The 22,742-nt window shown below is 43.4% G+C and overlaps 1 protein-coding gene across 1 annotated transcript in view; it reads left to right on the forward strand.

Annotated features, from left to right (window-relative positions):
- Window positions 1–10,305: 10,305 nt before the first annotated feature.
- The window catches only part of ube2f (ubiquitin-conjugating enzyme E2F (putative)), a 160,069-nt gene continuing 147,632 nt past the window's right edge, over window positions 10,306–22,742 (forward strand). Inside the window, exon 1 of the mRNA XM_034186427.1 lies at window positions 10,306–10,518. The gene's annotated coding sequence lies outside the window, so the exon portion shown is untranslated. The remainder of the gene's footprint in view (window positions 10,519–22,742) is intronic.

The raw sequence follows: 22,742 nt of genomic DNA on the forward strand, positions 1-22,742 counted from the left end.
CCATAAAACTGACTGTGTGTACAAACACTACTTCTACATGCAACATGTATCCTGAAATGGCATGTTTTAGTCTTTGTGACATGTGTCACATATGTCCATATCAGGCTTTCCTTCTTGTGAGACACACCCATTGGGGCCATTTGTACTTTTGTGTGACATAGCCAAAAGTGTAGTAGAGACAGACTGCATTCAGAGGTGTAGACTTCACACGTCGTGCATCCAGTGCATCCAGAAAGTATTCACAGTGATTCACTTTTTCCACATTTTATGTTACAGCCTTATTCTAAAATGGAATAAATTAAGGGTTTTTTCCCCTCAAAATTCTACTCACAACACCCCATAATGACAACATTAAAAAAGGTTTTATATACATTTTTGAAAATTTATTAAAAATAAACTTAGAAATCACATGTATGTAACTATTCACACCCTTTGGGTCAATACTTTGTTGATGCACCTTTGACAGCAATTACAGCCTCAAGTCTTCTTGAATATGATGCCACAAGCTTGGTGCACCTATCTTTGGGCAGTTTGCTCATTCCTCTTTGCAAGCACCTCTCAAGCTCCAGTAGGTTGGATGGAAAGCATCATTGCACAGCCATTTTCAGATCTCTCCAGAGATGTTCAGGTCGGATTCAGGTCTGGGCTCTGGCTGTGTCACTCAAGGACATTCACAGAGTTGTGCTGAAGCCACTCCTTTGATATCTTGGCTGTGTGCTTAGGGTCATTGTCCTGCTGAAAGATGACTGTCGCCCCAGTCTGAGATCAAGGGTACTCTGTATCAGGTTTTCATCCAGGATGTTTCTGTACATTGCTGCATTTATCTTTCCCTCAATCCTGACTAGTCTCCCAGTTCCTGCCACTGAAAAACATCCCCACAGTATGATGCTGCCACCACCACGCGTCACTGGAGGGAAGGTGCCTGGTTTCCTGCAAACATGACGCCTGGCATTCACGCCAAAGAGTTCAATCTTTGTCTCATCAGACCCAAGAAATTTGTTTCTCATGTTCTCAGAGTCCTTCAGGTGCCTTTTATCAAACTTCAGGTGGGCTACCATCCCAACTAACAGTGTCACAATGTTGGCACAACGTTGTGCAACGTGGGTTTGTAGACTTCCAAAAATGTGGCAGCAATGTTGAAAATAACATTGTTAAACAACTGTCAGGCAACGTTGGTGCAACATTGAGATATAACCTCACTGTACCATTCCAGTTTTACATAACTGTAAAATATTCAGAAGTACATCAGCATACATGTGGTTACGTTTTGTAAGAATGCAGATAATGATATAATGGGGAAAAATTTTCTAATGATAAAACCCTGGGGGGAATTGAACCACCAACCCCCACCATATGAGTCTGACATTTACCACTGTGCCACATTTCCTTTCCAAGAGGGACATTGTTGGGAAAGTGTAGTGACACGGACCCACAACAGGGGGCGTAAATGAACGGACAATAGATGAGCCAAAAATACAACACTTTACTGTTGTGAAATGTGCACAACGAGAATACAGACAAACATAGAATTTGTATCACAATCAAATATACAAGGTGATGTGTGGGTAGGCTCGAGGATAGGAGACATCCGTCCCGAGTAGAACCGGATCCCACACGATTTCCGCTGCCACCGAACCCGAAGGATACTGGAGCCGCCAAGTCCTGAGTCCCCAGGTGGTCACCGTCTCTGACTGTCGGATCTGGTACTGCTGGCAGGAAGCAGAAGAACAGCGGTAATGAGTGTGTGAAAACACACCCAGTAAACAGTCAGCAAGTTTTTCTTTCCAGGTGGGAACAACACCTCCACCTCCAACACAGTTCAACTCCGGTTGTCTCTGTAGTTCGGTGTGACAAGTGAACGCCCTTCACTTCGTCACCACTCCGTACTCCGACAGAACAACAGTGAGTAGACTCCTGAAAGAAGATCACAGAATAGAGAAAATAATGTGCGCACGGCACAATCACGGCTGAAGTATTACTTTAGAGGTAGATGATAGCTCGGCGACGAGGTGGAGATGTCGTCCGGCTTTGTGTGTGTGGGTGATGACCTGGTGATTGGTGACAGCTGTCATAGTTGATGAGTGACAGCTGTCACCCCGGCTGTTCCTGTGAGGCGGCAGCGCCCTCTCGTGCCTGAAGCCCGCACTTCAGGCAGGGCGCCCTTTGGTAGTGGGCCAGCAGTACCTCCTCTTCAGTGGCCCACACAACAGACATGGTTCATACCATTCTACAGTGGTGGGCACAGACAACCAAAAAATTAACTTTGATAACAGTTAATCAGATAACTGAAAAGTTATGTTTGATAAAGATAAAACAATAAACCACCCAAAAATGTATCAGAAGTTACAGATAACCGATAACAGATAAATTCCAATATTGTCTCTGGTACATTTACAACTACTAATAAAACTAATTTAAGTTTTAATGCCACACTAGCTTCTAGTAATATTAAAAGTAACAACAGACCCCAACACTGACACCACTCTTTTGTCTTTGCACATTCTGCCCCTGCTGGAAGCGCTTGTTTACTACAGAGCTCCCAGCAGAGAGGCACTCTGAGAGCAGTCATAAAGCCAACTCTCTATCAAGCACAACGCTCCGGTCAGGCGGAGGTCTTGAAAAATAAAGTCATGGTGACTTATGGTTTTGATTTATAAATAACATTAATATCAATAGAATAACTCCATTAATGTCAATTCTGTCATTTGTACAAAGTTAAAATATAGCATATATCTTTTAATGTTGAATAATGCACTAATTCTGAGGTTTTAAAAAGGAAACAGCTTTTTTTTTTGGCCATTTCTCCTTTGTCTACAGAGGAGACGCTTTTCACAGAAGCAGCTCTCTTCTGTTAGCAGAGGGTATAACTGTCCATCTGTTACAAAACTTTTAACAGGTAGATGCTGAACTGATTTTAAATTTTATAAATGCTTGTCGCTGTTCAGCTTTGTTTACTTTAATCGGTCTAAAAGTTATCGGACAAAAATTAATTGGAAGATAATTGGTCCGATAATGGTTTTTAAAGTTATCTAAAAAGATAATCCGATAATGAAAACATTATCTTCGATAATTATCTGTTATCGGATTATCAGAAGTATGCCCACCACTGCCATTCTATTGTCTTAGTGCTACATACAAACAAATTCTATCACATTTGATAATACCATCATTAGTGTACTTTCTTATAGTTGTAAAAAACATTCAATTTAGCATGAATGATGTCTTGCAGTTGAAAACGTTTACTTCACCCATGCAGGATCAAACTGGTGACCCCTAGCACATTGTCCAAGTATCTTGTGCACTACACTAAACTTAACTCACAAAAGGACGGGAATAGGTGAACTATACCACCACACAACACTAATCAAAGTCAGGTAGAAACATTGTTGCAATGTAGTTGGGAGTCCACATAATTATGTGGTGTCACCATCATATTTCAAACCAAAGCACAACGTTTCAAAAAATGTTGGGTGTTTACTAAGGAGTGGCTTCTGTCTGGCCACTCTACCATACAGGCCTGATTGGTGGATTTCTGCAGAGATGGCTATCCTTCTGGAAGTTTCTCCTCTCTCCACAGAGGAATGCTGGAGATCTGATGGAGTGACCATTAGGTTCTTGGTCACCTCCCTGACTAAAACCCTTCTCTCCCGAGAGATCAGTTTAGATGGGCAGCCAGTTCTAGGAAGAGTCCTGGTGGATCTGAACTTCTTCCATTTACGGATGGGACCTTCAAAGCAGCAGAAATGTTTTGTACCCTTCCCCAGATCTGTGCCTCGAGACAGTCCTACTCTGGACCCATGTCCACTACTCTGGAGATGGGTCTTACCAGACTTGCAGAGGTGATCTGGGACATGACGGAGATATGCTCGATTGCGCTCATATGTAGTGTGAGCAAAAACAGCGGTAGAGCATGGGACTTGGGTCATGTCAATGACACAACTGCTCAGTTTAACAGGATACAAATAATGAATGTTTATGAGTTCAGTGGTACCGAATTAAATATTTGTACCATTGAAAGAATGCAAAAATGTTCATTATTTGTTTTATATAACGCATAAAATAGACCCTTGTTGTTGTTGTCCATTCGGCTGCACCCGGTTTTGTTCGGGGTCACCACAGTGGATACAACCAGCTCTGCATTGGTAATTGGCACAGGTTTTACCCTGCCCTTCCCGACACAACCCCAGTTCTACCTGGAGAAACACACACAGCCACTGGTGTTCCAAAGAGGTCTCCCATCCAAGTACCAACCAGATCCTGCTCTGCTTAGCTTCTGAGAACTGACGGGATCAGGCTGACACAGAGCAGACCGGCTGTCCAAAATAGACCCTTGTCATTTGATATTTTATTAATTTATAAACAACAGAAACAGACTTACTTTTTTGTGTTCCACTGCTGCTAAAGTCCAACACGAACTTTAAATATGAGTCCAAATTGTGTCATTCTTCATGCCTGCAGACAGCTAACAGCAGAGTGGATTGTGTGTGTGTGTGTGTGTGTGTGTGTGTGTGTGTGTGTGTGTGTGTGTGTGTGTGTGTGTGTGTGTGTGGTGTTGTGTGTGGTGTTAGAAGAAGTTATATAATGACTGAGTGGATCCTTGTCATTTGATTGGTGCTTTGTATGTCACGTGACATGGATTATTCATCCCATTTGTGTTGCATTGCATTTAGAGTGCAATTTGGTTCCATTTAGAGTGCAAATTTGGTGCCATACGTTCGGTACCATTGCGCGCACACACACACACACACACGCACACACACACACACACACACAGTTTTACACACACCTACGCACACACCTACACACGCCTCCTACACACACACCTACGCACACACAGACACACGCGCCCACACACACACATTTACACGCATGCACACACACACACACACACAGACAAAATTAATCCACTGCGCTGTAAGCTGTCTGGCATGATTTTTTTTTTTGCTGCACTGAGGAAGAACACAGTCTTTTTTTTTTTTTGGTAGTACACGGACGCATAAGCGCCGTTTGGCTTGTCTGAGCGCACACCACGCATACGCTCACATAAGCCAGACGGTGCTTAGCTTTGAAACAAATATGGCGGAGTTTGTTTTGCTGAAGGATGACGATTTGATGCACGGCATCGTGGACTTCATCGTCAGAATTATTTTTGGACTCCTATTTAAAGTTTGTGTTGGATTGTTGATGTCAAAGCAGCAATGACGCGCCAAAGCTGGATTAATTTCTGATGTGATGTCTGTAAATTAATATAATATAAAATGACAAGGATCTATTGAATGTTCTTACATTTTTCCAATGGAACAAATATTTAATTCAGTGAAAGCTGGAACAAACCTTTATCTCATGTAATATTCGTACCATTGAATTCTTAAACATTCATTATTTGTATATCATCATCCATCAGGAAACACAAGCTTCGCCATGTTTGTTTAAAGCTAAGCACGTCCTGCTTGTGCACGTGTGTACTTCCAAAGAAAGGACAGTGTACTTCCTCAGTGCAGCAAAAAAAACAAAACAAAAATCACATCTGAAATTAGTCCAGGTTTCATTCTAACTTCCTCCTAACAGCTCTTCATGCATCCAGATGGCTTACAGTGCAGTGGACTTGTTTTGTGTGTGTGTGTGTGGTGTGTTGTGTGTGTGTGTGTGTGTGTTGTGGTGTGTGTGTGTGTGTGTGTGGTGTGTGTGTGTGTGTTGTGTGTGTGTGTGTGTGTGGTGTGTGTGTGTGAGGTGCTTAGACCACTTACTCTGCTATGGCCACAAAAGGTACACACCACTGTGTAGAAAGCATCAGAGGTGGGGAGTAAGTCACGCTCAAGTCATCCTCAAGTCATACTGTTAGTAATTAAGTGAATTTTACAGAACATTAAGCGCTGTTTGTATTGATTGTATTTGTATTAAAACAATACTCCAATTCCTTTCACAGGTTTCCATTTTTTAACAAAAATCAAGCCAACCATATTTGACCCTAACCTTCTCCCGTGAAGGATATTTTGTGAAATTTGAATTAAAAACCAAATCCAGGTGAAATTTTATTCAAATGACATGATCAAACATTTATTTTGACCTTTGCATGTTGTTCTTGATTACATGGGGAAAAACAAACAAACAAAAAAGCCCTGTTACTTTTTGCCCAAAGTTTTTTTTTTTAATTTCCACAAAAAAAACAAAACAAATAACTGCACCTTATTTAAAATAACAATACACAAACAAACAGTGATTATTGAATGGGCTTGAACCTGTTTTCTATTGTTTTCTTAAAAAAAAAAATTCTTGTATGTTATGTATTTTTTCCAGCTGAATAAATATCTTGAACATTGATCTTGTTGGCAGTGTTACTGTGATCTTATTTATTCAAACATTAATCATATGAATTTATTCATATTATTTTATTTTATGTTTCCACCTTTTTAAAAAATTTATCAACTAGATCCATGGAAAAACAAAAGCACAGCCTTTAAAGAAGTGCAAGTGAACAGAGGGTCAAATGGGTTTAAAATCCATTCCTGCATGAGCAGAGCCGGCAACTGTCCTAAACAGATGTGGATGAAATTCAGTAGAATCACCCCTTCCGACAACAATGGAGTGCTGTTTTTTTACTTTCATTGAACCAGGCAGGTCAGCCATGTGCATGTTCTTGTTACTGTGACAGTCTCTATGTGACCCATATGTGTACAAACAGTTATGTGCATTGTAATTTTGTCAAAATACTCGTACTGCAGACAAGCTGAGTTGGCTCAAGAACAAAATGAACTGCACTATGAAATAGACTGTATTTTTCTTTTTTAAAATTATTTATTTATTTATTATTTTGCTCCTTTGCATGTGGAGGTATTTATGAGCATGTACTGAAAGTGTATCTGTGTGTGTTTTCTGCAGATTAAAATAATTGTTACACTCTGTTACACAATTGTTACACTGTGCTGCAGTACCACAGGGTCTCTGTGTGTGTGTGTGTGTGTGTGTGTGTGTGTGTGTGTGTGGTGTGTGTGTGTGTGTGTGTTGTGTGTGTGTGTGTGTGTGTGTGTGTGTGTGTGTGTGTGTGTGTGTGTGTGAAAGAGAACACATAACTCAAAATATTTGACAGGATTTGGAAGAAACTTGGTGGAATGACTGAGCATCAGCTGTCAAAAATTGATTTGACTTGGTGAAAAAATGGTTTAAAGTTAAAGTAACAGGCAAAAAGTTTCTGTTCCAGTGCATTTATAGAGACTATAAATAAAGATAATCTTATGATTATGATTAAACACGAATAAGAAGTCATCTGTCAGCTTTGTACTGGTTGCATAACTTTTGACCTTGGAGGACCTTGAAAGAAATGGATAGCATTTGTATAGCACTTTTCCATCTACATCAGACGCTCAAAGCGCTTTACAATTATGCCTCACATTCACCCATTCACACAAACACACTGATGTCAGGGTGCTGCCATACAAGGCACTCACTACACACCAGGAGCAACTAGGGGATTAAGGACCTTGCCCAAAGGCCCTTAGTGATTTTCAGTCAGGTGGGATTTGAACCAGGGATCCTCTGGTCTCAAGCCAAATGCTTAACCACTAGACATCACCTCCCACCTCCCTCCCTAAAAGAACAAACTTTATGGCATGACTGTTTAATTTAAATACTTGTGAGACAGTATGGATTGACATGAGGGAAGGGTTAGGTTGCATTTTAATTAAGGATAAAATGGCTCAATTTTGGACAGAATTCATCAATATCAAGACCACACAAACCATAAAAAAATGGATCTATTGTTTAAAAAAAAATACCATATCGGGAAAAGTTTCAATTTTCTTGTCAGGTACAATATTTAAGAAAGTGAAAATTAATATATATTCCAGACTAATTACATATAAATCAAATGTTTCAAGCATTTTTTTATTTTTATTTTGGTTTTCATAAAAATGAGTCATAATTATGGGGCAGCACTGTTGTCTCACAGCAACAAGGTTATGGGATCAATTCCCACTTGTGGCCTTTCTGCATCGAGTTTGTATATTCGTCCCCATGTTTGTGTGGGTTCCCTCTGAGTGCTCCGGCTTTCCCCCACATCCAAAGACATGCATGTTTGGTGAATTGTGTGTGTGGGTGTGACTATGTTTGTCTGTATGTGGCCCTGCCACAGACTGGTGTCCTGTCCAGGGTGTACCCCACCTCGTGTGTAAATTATGATGCCATAGCTTATCTTTTACGTGAGAAATGGCCTCATCTGGACATATAATTTAGTATACAAGAGTATATTTTGATTACTTTTTTATTTAACAGCCATACAGTGCTTTGGAACATTGACATAAATGTAAATAAACAAAAGAGCATGAGCTCATAATGTCATGACGTCATTTATGATTTCACAATATGTTGTCATCATGGAATGCTGAAGAACCACAAAACGTTATATACAATCCAGGATACGTGTTCTAGGCAATTCTTGAAACGTGAGGACTTGGGTTGACAATATAATATGACAGTTCAAATCAGACTGTGCCTACATAAAAGGTTATTAAGGGGATTTTTGTTTTTGTGTATTTTCAGTCATATTCATCAAAATGACCCTCGTCACCCAGCTGGAAATCAAATGTTTCATTTTTCAGTATCAGTGAATTGGAATTGAACTCATCTTTGCTCTCTTTTCTATCAAAGTCATGGCCTTCATCAGTGTAAAATACAACCCCAATTCCAATGGAGTTGGGAAGTTGTGAAAAAATGTAAATAAAAACATTATACAATGATTTGCAAATCCTCTTCAACCTATATTCAATTGAATACACCACAAAGACAAGATGGATGGATGCCTGCAACACGTTTCAAAAAAGCTGGGACAGTGGTATGTTTACGACTGTGTTACATCACCTTTCCTTCTAACAACACTCAATAAGCGTTTGGGACTGAGGACACGTTGCGTCTGTCCATTTCAAATGAGCTCGGGCCCAGAGAAGGCGGTGGTGTTTCTGGATGTTGTTGATGTATGGCTTTTGCTTTGCATAGCAGAGTTTTAACTTGCACTTGTAGATGTAGCGACGAACTGTGTTAACTGACAATGGTTTTCTAAAGTGTTCCTGAGCCCACGCGGTAAGATCCTTTACACAATGATGTCAGTTTTTAATGCAGTGCCGCCTGAGGGATCGAAGGTCTCTGGCATTCAATGTTAGTTTTCGGCCTTGCCATTTACGTGTAGAAAGTTCTCCAGATTCTTTGAAGCTTCTGATTATATTATGAACTGTAGATGATGGAATCCCTAAATTCCTTGCAATTGAACGTTGAGAAACATTGTTCTTCAACTGTTGGACTATTTTTTCATTCAGTTGTTCACAAAGTGGTGATCCTCACCCCATCTTTGCTTGTGAATGGCTGAGTCTTTTGGGGATGCTCCTTGTATACCCAATCATGCCACTCACCTGTTTCCAATTAGGTGTTCTTTGAGCATTCATCAACTTTTCCAGTCTTTTGTTGCCCCGTACCAACTTTTTTGATATGTGTTGCAGGCATCCATTTCAAAATGAACAAATATTTGCACAAAAACAATAAAGTTTATCAGTTTTAACATTAAATATCTTGTCTTTGTGGTGTATTCAATTGAACATAGGTTGAAGAGGATTTGCAAATTATTGTATTCTGTTTTTATTTTCATTTTACACAACATCCCAACTTCATTGGAATTTGGGTTGTACACAAATGTCTGTTTTTTTCAGAATTGCTGCAGCAATTTTAATGCCAATGGCCACATAGAACTGTACAGAACAGACCTGACTTTTTGCAGCCACACGATCGCTCCCAACCACTTTTGCAATCGCAGGAAATCAAATATATCATCAATTATAATAATCTGTTTCATTCTGAAGCAATCTTGTCTATCAAAGAGTGAAGATACATATACCACTGCAAATAAATGATGAATGTGTTTTTGACATCCATGACACTGATGGCATCATGACATCATACCAGGAAAAGCTCAAGGAGGATACATGGTGAGTTTTAGTATGTTTTTTAGGATGGTTAAACGATTGCATTCCAATTTTCAGCTTTCTACTCATTTTTTTTTCCGGCCTTGGCCAAAAAATAAAATAAAATAAATGACCATATATCACTACACTGTTATAAATAAATGTCCAACAGTGCCCTTTGCTGTTGCAAATATGACATATTCTCAGTAACCTATGTGCTCAACAATTTTGGACAAATATTACTCTATCAAACTAAGCAAGTTGCGCTGAATAATGCAGTAACTGCGGCAAACTAACTCCCCTGCGGAACCTTTGTCATGCCTCCTGGTTTACACGGGCCACAATAACGGGCGGTCTTCTCTGCACTTCCGTTGTCCATAGCAGTAGAGCGAAGTTGTGACAGCTGATTCTGCAGTCTGTTTGTGTCCACCACAAGCTATTAAATATACTGTAAAGTTTTTGACAGCGGGGCATTTTCTCCCGTGGGCTCCTACAGGAGGCGCAGACGGCGACTTGGACCGAGGAGCGCAGAGGATTATGGTGTAGCTCGGAGCCGCTATCTGTGAGACAGCAGGTAACAGCCACAGCTGATCCAGCACACAGTGGTGGTGGGACTTAGACACTTTGAGAACGGCTCAAACTTCTGCTTTTAGTGGTAAAAGTAGCCACATGTCTTAACGCGGATGCCTGTCATGAGAGTGCAATAAGCAGAGACTAAAACCTGCTTCTAAGACTGGAAATCTAACTCATTCTGCTTAGCTAACTGCTAGTTCTAGTGGTTTGCTAACAAGCTAAACTTAAAGGGGTAGTGTTAGGGTATCAGTCACCAGGGGTCTTAAAAATGTATTAAAGTTTATAACCAAAATCCTCTATAGACGCTGTCGCTTTTAAAAGAATACAAAATTTTCCAGTCACAAAGAAATGTCTTGCTTCTGTGCATGTTTCTAAATCTTCTGGAAGTCGACCTGGACCACATTGGGATTCTGGTACTTTGTAAGACTTCTGGAAGGGCACAGAAGCAAGTACTAATCTGCAGAACTGGAACGGTTGGCAGAATGGAAATGATAAAACAATAAGCCTTTTCACACTCTGGTTCTGTTCCAGGTGTGACGCACGAGGTCAAAGGGCAAGAGGTGTAAGCTGCAGTCTCAAGGCATTATGGCTGACTGTGTGGGCAGTGACAATGACAGAGACTTTGATTATTTTTCCTGTTGTAGTGTTGATTCCTTGAAAGATTTTTTTGTGAAAACGTGGTATTGGTGTCCAAGGAAGAAAAACTGAACTTATGATGCACACAAACTGAACATTCAGGTTTTGCCCGACTCGGCCCACTGCCGACCCAGGCAGTGTCTATTCGTAAACATAGAATCAGCTGATCACTGTTTCACTTTGCGGACCTCTATAAATCTTGTGCACTACGTTCGTATTTCTGACAGTGTGAAATAAATTATTTGTGAATAATAAAATAAAATTAATCATGGATCTGGTTGGTGAATGGCAGTTGAATGGTGTCTCTGGTAAATAATCATGAGGTAACTGCCTGGCCCATTTCTCTGCATGTTCTGTGTCATTATTAGGCTTATAGGCACATGTACCTGTGATTTGGTTCAATGAATAATGAACACAGGTGGGATAAAATGCACTGATTTGTGTCACAACAGAGCAAGGTGACAGATTATGCTGCCCTTTTAAAAGATGACAATGGCAAATCATTCCCCAACCCGATCTCCGAACTCGAGTCTGGCTGTCTGGCTAATAAGAGCAGCATGACTAGATGGCACTTGCTCGCATTTAACCCGCACCACTGCTGCACATTTCGCCGGGCCATCGCGCCTGCTGGATGCCTCACTGTGTGCTGCTGGATGCTGCGCTAAATAAAATCATTATTTTGTTGCGATTATCATTTGCTCTCATAGACTGGCTCATAAAACCATCTCTAATCACTCCGGAAGCACAGAGGAATTTTCTCCAGCAGCTTAATTTTCTTGTGCGTTCCTGGGGTGGAGAAAGCATTTGGGATAATTTCAAAGGTAATTATTATAATATTTATATTCTGATGTCTTGGTAAAACAGTTACATTTTCACTCTTCATATAAACATCTGTAAAATTAGGTTTATTATGGGTTTAGACAGTTGTTTAACTGATGCTGTCACTGACCGACCGAGCGCCTGTTTACATTTTTACACCTCCAGACCTTTGAACCAACCTGGTTGCGCATGCGCATTCCCAGAGTGTGAAAAGACCAAGGAAACACAGCTTCCCAACAAGTACAGACCCATCTGCTGCCTAACAACAAAGTACAAATGGCTGACAGGAATCATAGCTGATGCCATTTATGAACACCTTGACACTGGTAGCTACCTGGAAAATGAACAGAAAGGATGTTCCAAAAGAAGATTAGGAGCTAAAGACCAGTTACTGACAAAGTTATCCTGGAGGACTGCAAAACAAGGCAGAGGAACCTCAGCATGGCTTGGATTGACTACAAAAAGGCATTTGACAGTGTACCACACTCCTGGATCATGAGGTGCTTAGAACTCTACAACATCAATGAGGAAATAAGATCTTTCCTGAGAGCACAAATGAACAAGTGGAACACCACCATCACCCTCAATCACACAGAGAGACAAATAACAATCCCAGACATACGAGTTCAGAGAGGGATACTTCAGGGAGACAGCCTTTCGCCTCTCTTATTCTGCTTAATCATGGACCCGCTCAGCAAGATCCTGAAGGAGCATGACATCGGATAGGACTTAAGTAAAGACAAAGGAAAGGAAAACCAAAAACTTGTGAACCATCTGTTGTTCATGGACGATTTGAAAATCTATGCCAACACAAAAAAACGGACTCACTCAGCTCGTGGAAACTGTCCATAAGTTCTCAAAAGACATTGGCATGGAATTTGGATTGGATAAATGCTCAAAATGCACAATGACAAAAGGTAAAAAGACAAAAAACGAAAACATACAATTGGATGAAGGGAGCTACATTGAAGATCTGGCTGCAGACTCCACATACAAATACTTGGGAATTGAACAAAGTAATACAATTGAGCACAAGAAAATGAGAACAAAAACAAGAAAAAGAATACCTAAACCGCTTAAAAAGATCTGCAAAACACAGCTGACACCAAAAAATAAGATCACAGCCATAACCAGTTTGCAATACCAGTGGTGACCTATGGGTTTGGCATAGTGAACTGGCCACAATGTGAGCTTAATAAGTTGGACACAAAAACCAGGAAAATGCTTACCCTCCACAAAATCACATACAGAAATCAGTGCATGGACAGAATATATCTCCCTCACAGAGAAGGCGGTATGGGTCTCACTGAAATCAACCAGGCATACAGAGCATCGATAATAAGTATTGGACAGTACTTAAAGAGCTCTGAAGAAGAAATCATAAAAACGGTCACACAACACCACGAGGCCATAACTGAACGGACCTCAATCACTAAACTGGCAAAAAACTTTGGCGGAGAACTTCTACAAGGAGAGAAAAAAGCAACAGGCTCATGCTGCAACAAAACTTGCAAGACAAACCAAGAAACAATACAACAAAAGAGAAAGAAAACATCGAGTGAAAAAAAAGGGGAATGGAAAGTGGCACAGAAAGAGCCGGACCGTTTCCAGAAGAACTCGTAAAGGAATACATCACAAAGGCTGGATCAATGCAGTGGCTAAAATGGAAACTTGGTTTTGATGAAGAAAGAATTCTGATTGGAGCACAGATCAGGGACTTCTAACAAATGGCTTCAAAAAAATGGCAGGGAGCTCACAGAATGATAAATGCCGATTCTGTCATAGAGCTGTTGAGAGTGTAAACCATCTAACTTCAGCATGCCAGATCCTCATGTCAGATGGGCATTATACATCCGACACAACAAGATCTGTCAATATCTCCACTGGAAGATCTGCAAGGAACTGAGATGGAAGTCAAAGAACATGTCTGGGAGCACGACCAGCACCGTCCTCAGCCAATGGAAAAGTAACGATCTTCTACGACAAAAGAGATCCCAGCAGGAAGACACATTGAAGGAGGTGCAATCAAACCTGATATTGTCATCTGGAACAAACAAGAGAAAACAGCCAAAATCATCGATGTGACAGTCCCCAATGACTACGGTCTGAAGCGAGCTGAAGGGGAAAGATCTCGAAATACCAAGACCTGAAAAATGACCTCTGAACAACATGGTCATTGAAAGACATCGATATCATCCCAGTTGTGATGGGAGCAACAGGCCTGATGAAGAAGAACCTGAAGAAATACCTTGAGGCAATCCCCGGTCACCCAAGTGCACATGAGGTGCAGCTGTCTGCAATTAAGGGAATGATCACCATCTTGAAGAGAGCCCTTGGATACAATGCCAGATCTGGTTAGGATAACTATAGAGCCTAGGGTGCAACTTTAGACCCCAGGTTTGGGGCCCATTGCATTCTACTAAAAGACATCAAGATAAATGAAAAATGAAAAGGCTATTGATGGAATGATTGACAGAACAGCACCTTATGGCCCCCTACCTTCCAAGCTCCATATATTGATAACCAATCTCAAGATATGTAATAAAATGCTTTCATACAAAGCATAAAGTCCCCCTTTCATGTTCAAAGCACAAACTTATCTTTTTTTAAAATCGTCAGAATAGTAGCTCACCATATTTGAAAATTTACCCTCACTAACACTAGATGGCACTATGCAAGCTCCCGTTCTGCCATTCCGTCACTGTTCTGTCCAAGAGTTTGGGGATTCTACTGCTGACCTAAAGCTTTATATAGTGGATAAATTAACTTTATTATTTTAATGGTGAGACCTGATCATCTCATCAATACTTGTTTTGGGTAAATATAATCAAAAATAACCTATTCCACTGATGGTCATCCATCCGCCAGTTACCAGTTCTGTTTCTGTTCCGCTTACAGTTCCCTGGTGAATAGTAGCTCCCGTGCTATGGTCTGGATGGTGAAGTAGTTCCATCATGTACACCCAATTCCAAAACTATTTATACATTTCAGAAAAAAATAAACATTGTGGCTAAACATATTAGCCATATTGATATAATTTGCTATGCTGTCCATGCATAGCGTATTGATAAAACCCACACATAATTATGTCCATACACAGGCCTGTTAATTATTCCATAGTGATTGGGTTAGGGTTTATCCTATAGCCATCCCTACATGGCATGTACAGTGCATCTGGAAAGTATTCACAGAGCTTCACTTTTTTTTCACATTTTATGTTACAGCCTTATTCCAAAATTGAATAATAAATTTTTTTCCCCTCAGAATTCTACTTGCAACATCTTATAAGGACAAGAAAGTTTATTTTTGCAAGTTTTGATTACAATAAACTAAGAAATGACATGTGCACCCTTTCACACCCTTTGCTCAATACTTTGTTGATGCACCTTTGCCAGCAATTACAGCCTCAAGTCTTCTTAAATATGATGCTACAAGTTTGGTGCACCTATCTGTGGGCAGTTTAGTCCATTCCTCTTTGCAGCACCTCTCACCTCCATCAGGTTGGATGGGGAGCATGTAAATACATTTTTTAACCTATTGCACTGGTGCTAGTAACAAAAAAATTACTTGCACTAAAAAAAGTTACTTGCACAACCAAAAGTCAGTCTTATATCAACCTTAAACTCCGCCTCTGTTGTGTCAGACTCTTCCTCTCTGGGCAGAGTTTGCCGCCGCTGCTGCTGCTGCTACTCTCTCCTCAGTTTTTTTTTTTTCACGTGTGCATGCGAAGAATCGTCCGTGAAGATTATTTTATTTACAGTGAGGAAAATAAGTATTTGCACACCCTGTGGTTTTGCAAGTTCTCCCACTTAGAAATCATGGAGGGGTCTGAAATTTTCATTGTAGGTGCATGTCCACTGTGAGAGACATAATCTAAAAAAAAAAAAAAATCCGGAAATCACAATGTATGTTTTTTTTTTTTTAAGACCTGCAATACCACCTAGTGGTGCAACCTGGACACATCTTCAATGACTCTCCCGAGATCACTGGGTGTTTCGGGTCTTAGTCATACACTCTCACTCGGGCGACCCAGCCGGGGGTGATCAGTCCCCCGGCTTGTGTCCAGGTAGCGCACTACGCCACGCCTCCCCCCTCCTCAACCAGAGCCACCATGAAGCCTTCTCAGCTGCTTCCAAGATGTTCTTGGTGGCTCTTCGCCTATGCAGTCCACAAATCCCAAGGAGTCCAAGGACGCGGTGTAGGGATCTGCCTGCAAAGCCCCTGCAGCCCACCTCAGTTGGCTCACAGCGGGCATTCCAACCGTTCCTCTGGCACTCAGCCACACGTTCTGCATATTTTGCTCTCTTCCTCTCCTGGGCTTCCTCCATTCTGTCCTCCCAGGGAACTGTTAGCTCAAGGAGCACCACCTGCCAGCTGGACGTTAACATCAACACCATGTCTGGACGGAGTGTCGTGGCTGCGATGTTGTCCGGGAATCGCAACTGTCTCCCCAGATCGACCAAGAGTTGCCAGTCTCTTGCTGTTGTAAGCAGGCCCCCTTGAGTCTTCTTGGAGGGCTGAGGTTTCTCCCCTGCTCGGACAAAAACAATTGCACTCTTGGTTGGTTGTTGTCCCTTGCTGATGTTGATGCCAGTACAGATGGTGTCTGCTACTGCCCGCAGGACCTGGTCATGCCGCCAGCGATACCTCCCATCTCCCAGGGCCTTTGAGCAACAGCTGAGGATGTGTTCTAAGGATCCCTTCTTCTGGCAGAGCTGGCACACAGGTGAGTCCGTCAGGCCCCAGGTGAAAAGGTTAGCAGGGCTTGGGAGGACATCATATACCGACTGGACAAGGAACTTGCAATGATGTGGCTCCGCTGTCCACAGCTCAGTCCATGTGATTTTCCAGCTTGTGACATGCTCCCACTTGGTCCAAGCCCCCTGCTTGCTCATGCCCACCACTCTGCTGAAGCGAGCCTCTTCCACCTCTGCCCGAACCTCCTCCTGTATGAGCTTCCGCCTTTCCTTCCCTTTAGCTCTGCTGAAGCAGGCTTCGGGATGCTAACCAGCCCTGCCCGATCTGTGGCCACTGTACCCACCAAGGTACTGTGCCACAGCCTTGCCTCTGTTCTCTCCACTGCGTCCCGGGCACGCTACTTCCTTCCTGTGCGAACCTCCACACCTGCTAAGGATACCTTCCCATCAGCGGAGTCTCTGTAGAGCAGGACTTCTCTGGCCCGGGCTACCTTGAACTCCTCTGTGACACTGCTGAACGGAAGCTGGAGCTTAATCCCATGCCCAAACAGCGCAATACTGCTCAGACTCCGTGGCAGGCCGAGCCACCTGCCCAGGTGCTGGCTGATCTTCCTCTCAAAGCCCTCCACGGTCGTAACTGGAATTCATACTCAGCAGTGGCCAAAGGAGATGAGGCAGGATGTTATGCTGATAGATCCAGGCCTTGAACTTCCCGGGAAGCCCAGACTTATCCATAGCTAAGAGCCACTGGTTGAGGTTGTCGCTGGCTGCTTGGCGTGCAGCGGTGTCCTTCAGATCGCCAGTGAAGAGCTTTCCGAGGCTCTTCACTGGTTTTTCGGACACAGACGGAATAGTGTGTTTTCCCAGACTGAATCGGAAGCGGTCCTGTCACCTTCCCTTTCCTCAAGACCAAGGACCTTGATTCCCAGGCTTAAAACTCATTCTTGCCCAAGTTATGAGTCGATCAGACCTTCAGGAGCCATCTGCATCCAGGCACTGATGATGTGGTTACCGTGAGATCGTCCATGAATGCTCTTATCGGTGGCTGACGGGTACCAGATCTAGACAATGGACCTCGGCAGCTCCACTTCTGCTGACTTCACCAGCATATTCATGCAAGGGCGAACAGGGACACAGAGATCAATGCAGCCGGTAATGATGCCTTTTTCCAGACGATGCCAATCTGATGTTGAAGCCCCAGAGGACACCCTCAGACTGAAATAGTCATAATAGTCGAGGATGAGATGGCGCACCTTCTGTGGGAATGGTATTACTCAGGGATAATTCCACCAGCTTATGTGGAATCGACCCGTAAGCATTGGCAAGGTCCAGCCAAAGTAACTGCCAGATCGCCCTACTCTCTCTCGCTTCACGGATCAGCTGAGTCACTACACCAGTGTGCTCGATACACCCTGGGACTCCTCCTTTCTGCACAGAGGTATCAATGTAGGAGTCCTTCAGCAGAAATCTCATGAGGCGGTTGGAAACGATCTTAAAGAAGGCCTTGCACTCTGCGCTGAGAAGGGAGATTGATCTGAACTGCCTCGATGTCCTTTGCATTCTCCTCCTTGGGACCCATACTCTGCATACTTCCACTGCTGGGGTACCTTCCCTCTTTTCCAGATCACTCTAAAGATCTTCCACAGGCGCTCCAGCAGGCAGGGGCACTGTTTGAAGACCTTGTACGGGACCCCAATTGGGCCCGGTGCTGATGCCGCTCTGGAAGCTTTGATGACCTCTTTGACTTCCTTCAGAGTGGGTACGCTGATGTCAAACAGGGTGCTGGGTTCAGGAGGGCATACAAGGGCTTCACAGTGGCCGAGGGTCTTGGTCTCTCATGCTGTCGCTATAAGTATTACTTATGTGGCGGTTGATGTCTTCCTTTGGACATGAGAGCTGACCACTGTGTTTCTCACCCAGCAGCTTCTTTGCGAAACCAATGGGTTTGCAATGAAGGCACTGCACTTGCGAGCCCTCTCCTTGCCCCCCTCCTGTGCCCCTCGGCCCGACGGAGGGTGAGTAGCTTCTCCCTCACCACACCCCTCAGTTCTGCAAGGCTTCCTTCTCATCATCATTAGCCGTCTTGTACTGACTCCTTAATATCCTCAGCTCCCTTTCTGAGTTGAGAGATCTTCTTCTCGCGCCGGTTTGGAATTGGTGCTGTTGTGGGTCTTGGTGGCACGATGTTCCTTAATGCCAAACCTGTCTGATGCGATGCATATTATGAGTGTGCTCATTGTCCTGAGCCTCTGCTCCACATCACCCGTTTGCTGTTGCTTCAAGGGCTGAATCAACATCTACATCAAACCGCTTGCCACTCTGACTCCTTGTTGGCAGCGGGCCACAAAATCCGACACTGTTGTGATGGTCTGCTTTGGGGTGATGCCGGTAGTGCGCGGAGGCTCTGGGCACTGTGGTGTGTCTCCGGGCCTGGATCCCTCATCGGTCTCACCAGATGCCGTACTAGGTTACTAGCACTGGTGCGTTGCACCCCAGGGTTCCTTAGCAGCGCATCTTGGTCTGATGTATCTTTAGACCTGTCAGATTTTTGCAGACCTTGCCACATTTGCAAACTGCGCTCGTAGTCGATTGTCCATTTGCAAAGGTCGTTACCAGAAATCAGTCCGTTCGGTGTGCTCATTCTCTCCCCCCTCTCGGGCACCCCTGGGGGTATGACTCTTTAGGGGTTCATCGTAGCGTTATTTGGGTGCTTCCCTTGCAGGAGCTGCAGCTCAGGATGCTACCCCTCCCTGCCCCAGTTGCCGTCTCTCCAGCTGTCACCACACTTTCGAGGTTGTCATCCAGTCTTTCCTGGAAGTTTATGGCATTACCATGTTTGATTAGACCTGCAATACACCTAATGGTGCAACCTGGACACATCTTCAGTGACTCTCCCGAGATCACTGGGTGTTTCGGGTCTTAGTCATACACCCTCATTCGGGTGACCCAGCCGGGGGTGATCAGTCCCCCGACTTAAGTCCAGGTAGCGCACTACGCCACGCCTCCCCCCTCCTCAACCAGAGCCACCGTGAAGCCTTCTAAGCTGCTTCCAGATGTTCTTGGTGGCTCTTCGCCTATGCAATCCACAAATCCCAAGGAGTCCAAGGACGCGGCGTAGGGATCTGCCTGCAAAGCCCCTGCAGCCCACCTCAATTGGCTCGCAGAGGGCATTCCAATCGTTCCTCCTGGCACTCAGCACAAGCTCTGCATATTTTGCTCTCTTCCTCTCCTGGGCTTCCTCCATTTTGTCTTCCCAGGGAACTGTTAGCTCAAGGCGCACCACCTGCCAGCTGGACGTTGACATCAACACCATGTCTGGACGGAGTGTCGTGGCTGCGATGTTGTCCGGGAATCTTAACTGTCTCCCTAGATTGACCAAGAGCTGCCAGTCTCCTGCTGTTGTAAGCAGGCCCCCTTGAGTCTTCTTGGAGGGCCTGAGGTTTCTCCCCTGCTCGGACAAAAGCAATTGCACTCTTGGTTGGTTGTTGTCCCTTGCTGATGTTGATGCTGGTACAGATGGTGTCTGCTATTGCCCGCAGGACCTGGTCATGGTGCCACCGATAACTCCCATCTCCCAGGGCCTTTGAGCAACAACTGAGGATTTGTTCTAAAATTATCATGGCCAGGAAAACGTGCACATGTTTTATTAATTTGAGAGCTTGTTTTATTAATTCGTGTGCTCAATTAAAGGAAAATGTGTGCACAAATTATCATGGCCAGAAAAAAGTATCACTTTAAGTGATGTCTCCTGGGTTCTGTAAGGAACCGCAGCGGCAGCCACTCTTTTTTTCACGTGCGCGCGCAAACTAATCGTCCATGAAGATAATTTATTAACTACACAGATGTATAATAAAACAATGGTGACTGGTTCATAACACAATGATGACAGAGTTTGAGGACAGAGAGAGAGGGAACCGCAGCCAGCCAGTTTTTTTTTTCTTTTCTTGTTTACATGTGCGGTGGGAACACAACAAATAAAGCACAGCAACTCGCTCCGTGTGTCATAAAACGCAGGGAAGACGAAGACAACACACTGGAAATTGTTTTTTTCCTTATTTATTCCTTTATTGGTTCATTTTTACTGGTGCTTATAGTTGATAAAACTTGGATAAAGTTACTTGCACCAGTGCAAGTGCAGTATAAAATTATGTGCACCGCTCGAATAATACGTGTACAAACTAGCACATGCACGTACTATTTCGAGCCCTGGCTATTGTGAGGGAAAAAATGAATTTCATCCATTTTGGAATAAGGCTGTAACATAAATGATGTGGAAAACGTGAAGTGCTGTGTACGAGGTCTATTAGATAATAAACCAACCATTTTTGTTTTTTTACTATATGGATTTGAATGACGTGCGATTACACCAATCATGCTTGAACCCTCGTGCGCATGCGTGAGTTTTTTCACGCATGTCGGTGACGTCATTTCCCTGTGGGCAGGCCTTGAGTGAGATGCGGTCCCGCCCTCTCGGCTGAATTCCTTTGTTTCACACGCTGCTCAAACGCAACGCGTTGCTTTATCAAATTTTTTCTGGACCTGTGAGGAATATCCGAGTGGACACTATTCGATAAATTAAGCTGGTTTTCGGTGAAAAGTTAACGGCTGATGAGAGATTATGGGGTGTTTCTGTCGGTGTAAGGACTTCCCACCGCAGCGGGACGTCGTGCAGCGCTTCCAGGCGCCGTCGTCGGCCTGTTTCGACCTGAAAACATCCAAATTTAAGGCTTAATTCACCCAGGACGTCGTGAGAGAACAGTGAAGATTCAGAACAGGCTGGCATGAGGACTTTATGCGGACATTCCACTGTTTAAGGACATTTTGTAATGAAAGACGTGCGCGCAAATTCGCCGAGTCGTTTCCATGACGACTCAGCAAATCTGTGTGCGCCGCGACAGGAAAAACACCTCCGTGTTGAAAACCATTTGTAAAAGTCAGGCGGCTTTTGATGGCTTTCAACAAGTGAGTAACTGAGAATTGTTTAACAGCTTGGGCATGTTCCAACTTGCCCGTTAAGGTTTCCAACGGAGGTGTTTTTCCTGTTGCGACCCCCCCGCGGTCGGGTCCGGCCCACATGCGACTCTGCCCGCACGTTCTTTCATTACAAAATGTCCGTTAACAATGGAATGTCCAAATAAACTCCTCATGCCGACTTCTTCTGAAAGTTCTCTGTTCTCTGCCGTCAGGCGCCGTGGGCCATCCTTACGGCGACACTACCAGACCAAAATCTCTCATCAGCCGTTAAAATTTTAACCGAAAACCAGCTGAATTTATCGAATGGTGTCCACTCAGTTGTGCCTTACAGTTTTGAAAAAAATTTGATCAAACAAAGCAGCAGTCTCTGAGGCCATTCCTAAACATGAAAAAATCGACGAGAGGGGGGGCGACTCCTCACTCAAAGACTGCCCACAGGCGAATGACGTAACCGACAGGCGTGAAAAAACTCTTGCATGCCCACGAGGGTTCAAGCATGTCTGATGTAATCACACGTGATTCAAATCCATATGGTTTTTGAAAAAAATAATAAGGTCGGATACTTTTCTAATAGACCTCGTATACTTTCCAGATGCACTGTATGATAGATAGGTTCAAGCTATCATACAGGGACCCATTGCAGAGTATGAGACTTTTTGGTGTAAATGGCAGGGCATCGGATGTCCAAGCCAAAGGCCCTGGATTCAGATCCCACTGTCTCTCTTTTTTGTGTTGTGAGGTCTCTTTTCTTGTACTTAAAGTCTATAATGTGTATGCCAATCACCATAACCGACAGGCCGAAAGAAGGTGGAAAAAAGGACAAATTACAGGTCTCTCTGGGTATTCTGAGGAACAGTCTGACTACCAGAAGGCTGTGAAGAAGGCAAACTCTCAATGTCTGTCTCATATTATTTCCAGCAGTTTTCATCATCGACCAAAACACAGCTAACTCAGCCGTTAGCTGCGCTCCAAATGTCTTTGTGTTTTTAATGAATTACTTTTTCCCCTCTATATATTTTACCAACAGTAACAATTAATGTAATTCTTGTATTCTCATGTGTTTTGCATAGATCATACTGTGGTTGGGTGCATAGGCACG

Source organism: Thalassophryne amazonica, chromosome 14, assembly GCF_902500255.1.
Source record: "Thalassophryne amazonica chromosome 14, fThaAma1.1, whole genome shotgun sequence".
Lineage (NCBI taxonomy): Eukaryota > Metazoa > Chordata > Actinopteri > Batrachoidiformes > Batrachoididae > Thalassophryne > Thalassophryne amazonica.